This window comes from Dysidea avara, chromosome 15 (assembly GCF_963678975.1).
Source record: "Dysidea avara chromosome 15, odDysAvar1.4, whole genome shotgun sequence".
Taxonomy (NCBI): Eukaryota; Metazoa; Porifera; class Demospongiae; order Dictyoceratida; family Dysideidae; genus Dysidea; species Dysidea avara.
The window spans coordinates 8,747,132-8,759,640 of NC_089286.1; the positions used below are offsets into that span (position 1 = coordinate 8,747,132).

A 12,509-nucleotide genomic window follows, 5' to 3' on the forward strand; every position below is an offset into this window, starting at 1 on the left:
TCCCACTACTAAATAAATTTTGGATCTGTCGGGATATAACTCGGCGTTAATGGCTACACTGAAACGAGCTACAAATTAAATTAACTGCAACTCTAGATTCATACGTTAAAGCACCGCCTACACTCGTAAAAATATAGTTGGTCCAATCATAGATATACGGCTCCTAATGAGGATTGGAAATGGCGTCACGCACCAGAAATAGGATTGTTTCGAATGTTACAGGTATTTTTCGTAATTTGTATCATATAGCTACTAATTTAATTGTACCCTAATGAAGTTTTATAAGTTTTGCGAGAGTGAGAGTGATTTAGAACCTAACAGCGAAGTGTGCTACAATCCTACTAGATTTGTTGCACAGCTTTGACATTAGATTAAAGCTTGAAAGACAAACGGTTATGTAACACTTTCACACCTCAGATCAAAGGAATTCTTTATGCTATAAATGTGATGTGGCACACTTAACAGTGCAACATCTGGTGCACTGCAAAGTGTGCTGACAACTCATTTACTACATTCCACAAACTGTACAGTTTAATGCTTCTTACTATTGACTACTGTAAAAAGTATATAAACCTATATGAGCAAGATGCACTTTACATTTGATCTCCTATGGTTTACAATTGAGCCTCCTGTGGCTCTCAATTGAGACCAAGTGAATCCCACAATCAAAATTGTCTCTTGGTGATAGAGGTGTACCGATATGGGGTTTTGGCATGTACCGATATCCGATATCGATGCAACCAAAAGAAGCCGATTACCGATAATCGATCCGATATTTGCATTAATATTTTAAGCAAACGAAAGTGTACATTTACCTACCCTACAACAACATGTACATGTATTCATTGCCTGTGGTGGTATACAGCTTGGGTTTCTATTGTGCAATCCAGACAATTAGGCACCTACAAACATTTTTATGTATACTCCCATGAAGCCTTAAACGGATATTTCTGCATTACTCCGCAGTCTAATGGCTTGTGAGAAAGCTGGTACAGTTTCCTTGGTTATCCTGTGATCCTTCTTTTATTACAAAGGTACTCTATAACTGCTTCATTTGTAAAGACTGCGATAAGCTTTCCAGCAACAAACACTAGAATCGCGTGTAATTATATGGCTTCTCATAGCGTAGCACTTGTTTCAGAGTGAACAATAAGCTAGAACCACAAGAAAACCAGTGCATAACCCAAACTATTGCTACTGTATAAATATCGGTAACGATATCGGTCCTCGTGCTGTTCTGTACCAATACCGATATTGGTTAAAAAATACCATATCGGTGGCCGATATTGTAGCCGATCCGATTATCGGTATATAGCTACCTCTACTTGGTGATAAGGTTTCTTATACATTTTGAAAACCTTAAATAGCAAGTACTAGTGTTATAGTAAGAGTTAATATGAAACTTTGATATAGTAACCATAATGATATATTCAACCACCACAAAGGATCCTGGACAAATACCAGGCCACATCAAAGGGAGCTAGTAAAATGCGGAATAACAGAATTGCGGAACAAAATAAGCAAAACTTATTTTTTGCAGATTGTACAAATAGTTATATGCTCTATAGCTATCATACTTTATTTACACCTTGCAACAGCTCTGCATGGCATGCCACGGTGATGGATAAACAGCAGCTGGGCAAGCATTAAATGGGATGAGCGCACAACCAATCATCCTAGAACGGTCCACTATCGCTAAACTTACTTATCTATATTCCTTAGTTGATATAGCTACAAAACGCCAAGACCTAGTTCTATTCTTAGGTTAAACTAGCTGCCCTTCATGTGCATACGACCGAATTTATAGAGTCACACTAGAGTTCAGTAGGGAAGTCCAATGATTGTGTATTTTTAACTGGATTTCAAAACTCTTCAGGTTTGAATCAAGAGTGTAGGTAAGTAAGTTTAGCGAAGGTAGATCTTTCTAGGGTGATTGGTTGTGTGCCCATCCCATTTAATGCTCACCAGCTGCTGTTCTATCCATCGCCGTGGTGTGCCATGCAGAGCTGTTACAAGGTAAATAAGTATAATTACTATAGAGCATATAACTATTTGTACAATCTGTAAAAGATAAGTTTTGCTTATTTTGTTATTCCGCAATTCCGTTATTCCATATTCCGTGTTTTACTAACTCCCCACATTAAAGGCCGGCAACCTTCAACCACATCAAAGGCATTTAACTTACAAAGTGAATTTAGCAGCATAAGACTACTTTAAAAGTAACTTTAAAGGCTAAAAACTACTTTAAAAAGTGCCTTCAAAGTAGCACACTGGAAGTCGTGCATTGCCCTGATATGTATGGACTCGCCCTCGGGCACCACATGCCCTCAGGAATCGTGCATACATATCAGGCAATGCACCCCCACCAGCGTTACAACTATTACATGCTAGACAGCAGCTGTGCAGAGTTAGGAGAACAGAAACATGACGGTACAACAACACCCAGCCAAGTTGTAACCAAGGAAATATGCAGCATTTAAATTAGAGGTGTGGCTTACAAACCATACTGTTCAATTCTAATGACCAATGGGGTTATAAAAAGCCACGTATCGTCGATACCAGAAGGTTTACACAGCTGCTACAGGAACAGAAACGTACCTTGGTGTAGAAGTGATACCGAAACGGCACGATATGACGAGTTTCTTCTGTGGGAAAGGCCAGTCAGTGACTTCCACCAAAGCATCTTGTATTGCTCAAACTTAGAGAAGATAGTTGTACAAGATAGTTAGTTGGCACCAAGGCACTTATTGCACAAGATAGTTAATCATTTATCACTGGTCCCAAATTACTGTCTGCCATCATTAGTCTAAATCAAAATGCTACCTGAACCCATCACGATCAGAAGTTTAATCATATACCATCTTTAGTAAACACGTATCTCTATTCATTCCTATACCCAGAACTATTCCCCATTGGAACGATCTATGTATCCCAAATCTATCTACCATTGATCTTGAAATATTTAAACAATTAACTACTCCTACTTTATAATTGTAACTTAGCATTTATTGTAACTTAGCATATCCAACAATTAAGCGACTTTTAATAAAAAAAATTTTATTGACAAGATACACGCGTCTACACTGGAAGCAGGTTTTCAAGGCTCTGTTATGGATAATAATGGAGCGCCAGATAACTTTTTAACCTTTTCCAGGTTCTAGCAGGAATGACCAGCATGACATCTACTTTCACGTAAAATGTAACAGCTTAATACGGCCTTCTTCATGGTACAAAGTAGGGGGTTTAACATTACACATAGAACCATTGGCAATGAAAATATTGGCTCACCCCAACAATCCAGGCGCAACTTTTTAACGATTCCAGGTTATACCAGGTTAGATCTATCCTTTCTTGAATACTTCAGCTAGCTACACCGTTCGTGACGAACATTTTACACGGTACAAATAATTTTATAAAAATCACCATCTCAATCCAATAGTCGCATACCCCGGCTGAGCACTGATTATTAGTGACGCGCGCGCTCCATTGCGTGGGCGAGTTGCAATGGAAAAGCATTCCGTTCTTGAATGTTTAATTCATCAACTTTTCAATGGTCAATAGTCCTTGTACATCATGCTAATAACTGTTTTGATCACGTGATACATCTTTGTATTTTGTACATGTAATCAAATAAATATTTTTTTTTAAATGGTCATTATAAAAATTTCAAGTCAGTTGTTTGCAGTTCTCCAACATATAAACCTGTGGAAAAAACAGTCACATTTAAATTGGTGAATTTAAAAAATCTTTATCACGCACACACTACACACACACACACACACTACACTACACACACACACACACACACACACACACACACAGACACACACACACAGACACACACTACACACACACACACACACACACACACACACACACACACACACACACTACACACAAACACACACTACACACAAACACACACTACACACAAACACACACTACACACACACTTCAATACATATTCACATAAAAATAAAACACTACAAGGTATGGTAATGGTTGTTTACATTGGTTAATTTTGTGGTGTACCACATATAGCAACAAGGGAAATGTGTATTTGTGATCAAGAATTTAATTTAGACTGAAATATCATAATTAGATGGTCACACTATCTTTGTCAACTAGAGATGAACTGGCTTTTGGTAAAAAGCGAGGGGTAGCCAATGCCTTGGGACTCTTGTATGCTATGTGAGAAATCCAATCAGAAATACACAAATATATTAGAAACCAAATCCTAAATCCAAAATCATGTAAAAATAATGGAGAAAGTAGACAATGATCGATCATGAATAACTAGAACAAGATGTAGATCAACAACTGTACAGGTAGTTACTAGTTAGCAATCTCACTAAATGCTTTTAAAAATACATAAAGATTGGGAGTCTCGTACACACCATTTGGGTGCTTTGCGTGGGCATTGGCAATCCCTCTGGTACACCATTTCTGTGTTTTGCGTGGGAGTTGGCTACCCCTCGGGAAAAATAAAATAATGAAAGACTATACAGAAGATGAGCTGTACAGAAGATGAGCCCTGCACAGCTACGTGGGCTTCTTTCTACAAAGCATACACTCACCTTATTTGCTCATTGCCCAATCGTCATCATGGACGCTTCCACCTCCCACCGTGCACTAAAGTAATAGAAACAAACATCATTAAATAATATAAGCATTAATATTATTATAGCATAACACAGCAGCACAATATTACAGCATGATAAACAAACCAAAGTATTTATACAGAAAACTATGTCATAGACATTTAATCGTCTTTGAGCAAGGCCAATTTAACGAAGGCGCAAATTGGGCGTGGGCGTGGGCGGACAATTCATTACATTCTTTTTGCCGTTTATACCTATCACTGGCAAACTAATGCATATACAATATCAAAGAACGTATATATTTAAACAGTTGTACGATACTTATAGACTGTTTTTTCACTGTCAACCACTTCTTGTGCCCACCGCCCCTCCCCTCCGCACCCTCCCACCCACCCACCCACCCACCCCTCCGCACCCTCCCTCCCACCCACCCACCCACCCCCTATATGATATATGTGCTATACAGGTGAGCATATAAAAGTTGCTAAAATTAACAGGTTTTTTTTAGAATCAGTTTTATTTTTAAAATTCTAATTGAACAAACGGTACATTTTCATACTGTAGCTGAATGACATTAAAATACATTGAATTGTCTGATATGGTATTTATTGTAATTTAGCACCCACTGTAATTTAGTACTCATTGTAATCTAGCACTTATTGTACCTAACCACTTACTAGTGTAATTTAGCACTCAGTGTAACCTAGCACCTATTGTAACTTAGCATTTATTGTAACTTAGCACTTATTGTGACTTAGCACCAATTGTTATTGTAACTTAAACTATAGGCACTTAACTATGTGTAGCTATGTAGCTACCGTGTACATTAACGTTAAAACCCTGTAGGGTACCGATTGCTATAATTAATAATAATTAGAACTTTCATATTCTACTAAACCTACACTGATTATTATTTTTTTTTTTTATTATTTATTGTTAATCAGCAGGACCCTCCAGGGGTATAATGCTGATGTGCAATTACATGTGTACAATTTCAATTAGTTACTTAACTATATAAGTATGTACAATTACGACAAGTTACTTAATTATATACATATGTACAATTACAATAATAACCTATAAAAATATATACAATTACGATAAGTTACTTAACCATATACATAAAAGGGGCTAATTTTTGCTTAAATTCTTCAACACAGTCAGTCTCAATAATCTCAGCATCTAATCTATTCCATTCTGGTACAGTTCTTGGGAGGAACGAATATTTATATACATCAATTCTTGGTTGGTAAGGTACTAGTTTAAAGTTGTGTGAGTGTCGGGTCCGTAATACAGTAGATTTAAATGGGAGATAACAGTTCGGTATAATTAATAAATCATGTAGTACTTTATACAGTAAAACTAGTCTAGCTGATTTGCGACGTTCTTGTAGTGTAGGCCATTGCAAGTTTTCAAGGATGTTAGTGATGCTGTCTCTATTATTTCGTCTCCATGGTTGACCTGTGACAAAACGAGCAGCTCTATGTTGGACCATCTCTACTTGATTTGTGTTGGTTTGGTGATATGGATCCCATATTGGGGAACAATACTCTAAAATAGGCAAGACAAATTGTTTATATGCTAGCTCACGTAGATGGCTAGGACAATGCTGTAGATTTCGTCGCAAAAAACCAACAGCTCTGTTTGCCTTATTGCAGATGTAATCTATATGTGGCTTCCATGAAAGTCTGTGATGTAACTTTACTCCAAGATGCAAATGTTGTTCTGTAACTGCCAGTGAGGTGCCATTCATTACATACGAAAATAAACTTTTGTTATGGTGATTAGAAATTTGCATTATCTTACATTTGCTGATGTTAAAAGCCATTTGCCATTTATCTGCCCACTTTGACAGTATTGTCAAGTCTTGTTGGAGTGTTTGATGGTCTGTTGAACTGTGAATAACTTTGTATATTAAGCAATCATCTGCAAAGAGTTTCATTTGGCTACTAATACCCTCAGTTATATCATTTATGTACAGTAAGAACAAGGTAGGACCCAAAACTGAGCCTTGTGGTACTCCTGATGTGACTTTACAATAATTAGAAAAGGAACCATCTACGACAACTTGTTGGTAGCGATTGCTCAAGAAAGACTCTAGCCATTGTAAAATCTTGCCTCTAATGCCATAGAACTGATAGTCTACAATAAAGAGAAATGTTAGTCTTTTCATGCTCTTAATAGCGGTAACAAGCGAAACGTGCCTCGTATCTAACCTAGTCTGGCGCGGCCGCCCCTTCGCAAATAGAAAGGGTCTGGGGACTCTAGCATTGTGTAACTTGTGCGAACTTACCGAAAACTGGTGCGTCCAATCAAATCGCTTGCCTGCTCATTTAGTGACGTGGATATCCGTTTTGGCTAACTTGATAGGCGGCAAACTATGGCTTATGTTTTGCTTGTCTCGAGTCTTGTTCAATTAGAACAACTCATCGTGAAGGAATAAGGATGGCATATTAAAAAAGTACAAAGAGTACGTTAAGTAGTCTTGTAGGTTAGAAGCGGTAAGTTTTTTGAGCGTTCCACTGGGTATGAATATCACAATGACTAACGATAATGGTGCAATCTAATTACGGAAAACCACGTCTCTCCCACTAATTACATTCCATTCGCACAAGTACACTATTATTATTATTATTATTATTATTATTACTGAGCAGTCAGCCCTGCTGGTGTGCTCAGATTTGCCCGAATACATGTAACACAATTACAATAATGATTGTAGTCCAGTTCTAAAAATGTCAGCATCTGCAACTTCAACAAGATCTGCTGGTAAGGAGTTCCAATCATTAATTGTTCTTGAAAAATAACTATTTTGGTGTGCAGTGGTAGATACATGTGGTAAGATGTAGTGCAGTGGATGGTACTGTCTCGTGGATCGTGATGTTGGTAGGTAGTATGGAGGAATTGTAAGTGATATTTGTCGGTAAAAAATTTTGTGCAAAGTTTGTAGTCGAGATAATTTGCGGCGAGTCTGGAGAGTTGGCCATGAAAGCTGATTTAACATTGAGGTGACAGAACTAAGTCTACCATAATCATTCATTACCCAGCGTGCTGCTCTTCGTTGTATTTTTTCTAGCTCTACAATATCTCCTGTGCAGGGCCACTACTTCATATAATTTGCCATCTTTTTCACACGAGTATATCATGCAGTTTTATTCCTCTTGACTGGCGCACTCATTGTGTGGTTCCTGTGTACAAATCTGGGGACAAAAGTTCTGTGAGCAACTACAGACCCATCTCACTGTTATGTATTTTATCGAAGGTTCTAGAAAGAATTGTGTATAATAATATAGCTAATTAATCGTGTCAGAGAACAATCCACCAAACATCAGTTTGGTTTCCTTCCTAGAAGATCTACGTTACAGCAGCTACTAGTATTTGCAGAAAAAGTCTTTGAACCTAACAAATGTGAAGTGGATGTAGTATACATGGATTTCAAGAAAGCTTTTGACTCTGTCTCTCACCACCACTTACTTGGCAAATTACAAACCTTTGGAATAACTGGTAAAGCAAGACAGTGGTTTGAAGCATATCTACATAATCGCTATCAATGTGTCAAGATAGGAGATTCACTGTCAGAATTATGTTATGTACATTCAGGGGTGCCCCAAGGAAGTGTCTTAGGACCTTTGTTATTCGTCATTTTCATTAACAACCTACCCGAATTCATTCAATTTGCAACTCCTTTTATATACGCTGATGACACCAAACTTCTATATGCAATTAGATCTCGTGAAGATACTACAAAGTTACAAACTGATATCAACAGAGCTTCTAATTGGAGCACCCTGACTGACTTACCTTTCCACGAATCCAAATTTATTCATTTACGTTTCTTCTCGACTACAACAGTCCCCCCTACATACACCATCAATGGAAATCCTATTAAATGTCTAGCACAGCATAAAGATCTTGGAGTAACATTCACATCTGACTTCAGCTGGTCAGCACACTATAACAACATATGTACGAAAGCTTACCAAACCTTAGGACTTATCAGAAGAACATTCCAGGTTAACAGTGCTGAGGCAAAGAAACGTCTATACCTAGCACTAGTCAGATCACAACTATTATATTGTTCACAACTATTGAGGCTTCAACTAATAAGAGACATTACTGCACTAGAACGCATTCAACGAAGAGCCACTAAATATATTCTTAACGATTATACATCCTCATACAAACTCAGACTGGAACAACTGCATCTCCTGCCTCTCATGTATCACTACGAACTCCAAGATATACTGTTTCTAATAAAATCATTAAAGTCACCTACTGATAATTTTAACATCTACAACTACATTACTTTTGCAAGAGGCAACACCAGATCTGGGATTAACCAAAAACTGAATCATCCAAGGACATCATCAGTAACACAACATCATTTCTACTTTAACAGGATAGCCAGACTATACAATTACTTACCAGTCATTGATCTTTCACTATATACCAACACAATTAAATATCGTTTAACTAACTACTTATGGTCGCATTTTACTAATAACTTCAACCCTGAGAGAGCTTGTACATTTCACCTTTTGTGCCCTTGCCACCGCTGCTCTAGAGCGCCAATTTCTACCAATTTTAACAAACTCTAGCTATCTACTGTAATTATAAGTAACTAACAGTTGTAATTATTAGTTATTGCTCTGTATTGTATGTATGTTTCTTTGGCAGTGGGTATCTATTACCCACTGACCTTTAATGCAGTCCTGAACTGCATTAAAAAGTATTAAAATAAATAAATAAATAAATCTCCAGTTTGGTGAGGGTCCCAGACGTCAGATGCATATTCTAGTTGTGGCCTGACCATTGTTAGATAAGTAGATTCTTTAACTTGTTCTGAACATTTGTTTAAGTTACGTTTCAGGAAATTAAGTGTTTTAGATGCTTTAGTAACAATACTAGAAATGTGTGGTGACCAAGATAGTGATGTATTAAGGATTACTCCCAAGTAAGTATGTTGATCAGATAGATTTAAGATGTGATTATTGAGGGTATAGACGTGATTGAATGGTGTCAAGGATCATGTACAACGTATGACAGTACATTTACTAACATTGAATCTAAGTTGCCAGGTGTTTGCCCATTCTGATAACCTATTCAGGTCTTCTTGAAGCATGTTGGCGTCTTCTGCACTGTTAATAACTCTGTAAAGTAGACAATCATCAGCAAACAAGCGGAGTGGTGAGTTGATATCTTTAGTAATGTCATTAATGTACAACAGAAACATTAATGGTCCGAGCACTGTGCCTTGTGGTACTCCAGAAAGCACCGGTACTGGACTTGAGGATTCGCTATCTAACACAACACACTGGGAGCGGTGAGTAAGCCAAGTTTGGATCCAATTGTAACTATTACCATTAATTCCATAGAATCTTAATTTGGTTAGTAGTCGCTGGTGTGGTACTGTGTCAAATGCTTTCGAAAAGTCTAATAGGATGATGTCTATTTGTTTTTGGTGGTCACTATGCTAGTCTCCAGACCCTTCCTATTTGTGAAGGGGCGGCCGCGCCAGACTATGATTATGATTATGATTATGATTATATACTGGGTCGAGACAGCACAGCTGATAATTGACCCAGGTAATTACAGACAAAAAAAAACATTTAACATATACATGCATACATAAAATTATTTATTGTGTGATGACAAGGTGGTTGGTAAAAATTTCTGTGGATTGCTCTTCAATAAAGTTGTTAGGTAAAGTGTTCCATTCTCTTAAAGTATTCGGAAAGAAGCTTTTCTGATATGATACAGTGGAACTGACTGGGATTATAAATCGATGTTGATGGAGCTGTCTAGTTGGATACTGAGTTGGTAAGAAATAAGATGGTAGCTGTATGGAAAGAGTAAGTTGATGAACGATTTTGTGAAATTGGCTTAACCTATTAATGTGTCTTCTCTCTTGTAGGGTTGGCCATTCAAGGAAGTTCAACACACTACTGTACCAACTAAAATCAGAAAGGACCCATCTTGCAGCACGTCGTTGGATTTTTTCTATGTCATATATTAAGTATTCATGATAAGGGTCCCAGACACAAGCTGCATACTCTAACAATGGTCTTATGATGGTAATGTAGGCATTTTGCTTGACATTACTACTACATTTACTTAAGTTGCGCCGAAGAAAATTTAAGGATCTGTTTGCTTTAATGCACATAGCTTGAATATGATGCGACCATTGCATGCTTTCATGAAAAATAAGTCCCAGGTATTGGTGTTGTTCTGTTAATTGAAGAGTTTCGTCATTTAAATTATAGTCATAATTAATGGGAGATGTTGATCTTGTACACCTTAATACTACACATTTGTCAATGTTCAATTGCATCTGCCACTTTTTAGTCCAGTTAAGAATGATACTGAGGTTTCTTTGAAGGCACAGTGAATCTTCTAAGGAATCAATTATCCTATACATAACGCAATCATCAGCAAATAGTCGAACAGTTGAAGAAATATTTTCATCAATGTCATTAATGTACAACAAAAACATGAGAGGTCCCAATACGGTTCCTTGTGGAACTCCAGACTTTACTTGACACATGATTTTCTAGAGTTACTTGTTAGTTTCTTTTAGTCAGCCATTGCTCTATCCATTTAACAAGGTTACCAGTAATTCCATAGTGCTTTAGTTTGTTTAATAGCCGTCTATGTGGCACTTTATCAAAGGCTTTGCAAAAATCTAAAAAGATCAGATCTACTTGCTTCTTTCTTCCATAGCTTTAAGAATATCATCGGTTAGTAGCAGTAGCTGGCTTTGACAGGAATGGGAAGGCCTGAAACCGTGTTGATGCTTATTAACTAACCATATCTAACCATGCAGTGACGTCAATTGTATACAGTACTGAGCGCGTCACTTTTCAGTCACGCCTTTTCCAATCCCTATTAAGAGTCGTATATCTATGGTCCAATTCATTTGAACTGATGAATCAGTGGCGGAAACAGAATATCAGTCTACCACCCTGTCAGTCTACTGCTGCTACAAACGTGAAATTCACGTGGAGTATTCCCAAAGGGTATGTGAGTAAATATCCATCTGTATTAGTTGGTTTGTACATATTTTTTGGGGCGTGTGCTTTTCAATAGTAAAGTACGGCAATATAAAAGTTCAAAACTTTTTGATACTGTATGTCACCTAGCTAGTCTCGCATCATATGCGTGCTACCTAATAATTGCAGGACTCTAAAAGAGTATACGTGCAATCGCAGTGTATTCTTTTTCCCAGTTCATGTTGGGTTGGAAAGAAAGTTTGCTGGCTTCGATACCATAATTATTGGTTTTCTTTGATGCACTCAGCTGTTTTGTGTTTGTGTGGTTGCCGATCTTCGCCTGGACATCTCCCCGACCCCTCGATGATTGAGGGGCATCTCCAGCCTTAGTTTGGTTTGGACATTAGTATAGCAATTTTGTGATTAGTATTGATTATTTATTATTGAATTCAGTGGAAAAAAAGTTGTCCCGGAAAGAAAGTGGTCTGACTCAGCGTTGAAACCAGGTCTCTAGCTGACCCGGACCCGAAAGTGACCCGGATCACTTTAAACTGAGGCGCTATGTTTTGAGTGCTCATCTAGCGTATTAGCTAAGTACAAGGTGGCTATATAAAAACTAAGCAGGTATAAGGTTTATTATTAGTCAAGTTCCACGTAAACCGGTTTACAGATAGCAATTAAGATACGTACATTTCCTGCAAGTGGGTGTGGCTTGCACATACCTAACATACCGTAATTACAAATAGTATGATTACGATTAACACATATTTAAAGTGGGTGTGGCTCACGAAAAAGGTTGGTCTGCCGAACTACTGCGTTCTGCTGTACTGGCTATTCGTGGGAGCAGCCGAGCAATCAAAGGTGCACCTAGTCTGGCAGCGCCCGCCCCTTCCCATAAAGAGGAAGGGTCTGGTCACTC

At 37.8% G+C, this 12,509-nt stretch overlaps 3 long non-coding RNA genes across 5 annotated transcripts in view; 2 read left to right on the plus strand and 1 right to left on the minus strand.

Annotated features, from left to right (window-relative positions):
* Positions 1–3,605: 3,605 nt before the first annotated feature.
* The window catches only part of LOC136245651 (uncharacterized), a 213,321-nt gene continuing 204,417 nt past the window's right edge, over positions 3,606–12,509 (minus strand). The window contains exons 3-4 of the long non-coding RNA XR_010696038.1: positions 4,578–4,632; positions 3,606–3,702 (exon numbers count right to left, since the gene is read on the minus strand). This is a non-coding gene — a long non-coding RNA (uncharacterized lncRNA). The remainder of the gene's footprint in view (positions 3,703–4,577; positions 4,633–12,509) is intronic.
* Positions 7,229–7,685, plus strand: LOC136245037 (uncharacterized). The gene is made up of 3 exons (XR_010695703.1): positions 7,229–7,370; positions 7,425–7,487; positions 7,545–7,685. It is a non-coding gene; the product is annotated as an uncharacterized lncRNA (long non-coding RNA).
* On the plus strand, positions 9,356–10,063 carry LOC136245592 (uncharacterized). Of its 3 annotated transcripts, XR_010695973.1 has the most exons (4): positions 9,356–9,415; positions 9,472–9,555; positions 9,605–9,924; positions 9,977–10,063. It is a non-coding gene; the product is annotated as an uncharacterized lncRNA (long non-coding RNA). The 3 variants fall into 3 exon arrangements; XR_010695971.1 differs by having other exon boundaries at positions 9,472–9,924; XR_010695972.1 differs by lacking the exon at positions 9,356–9,415 and having other exon boundaries at positions 9,427–9,555.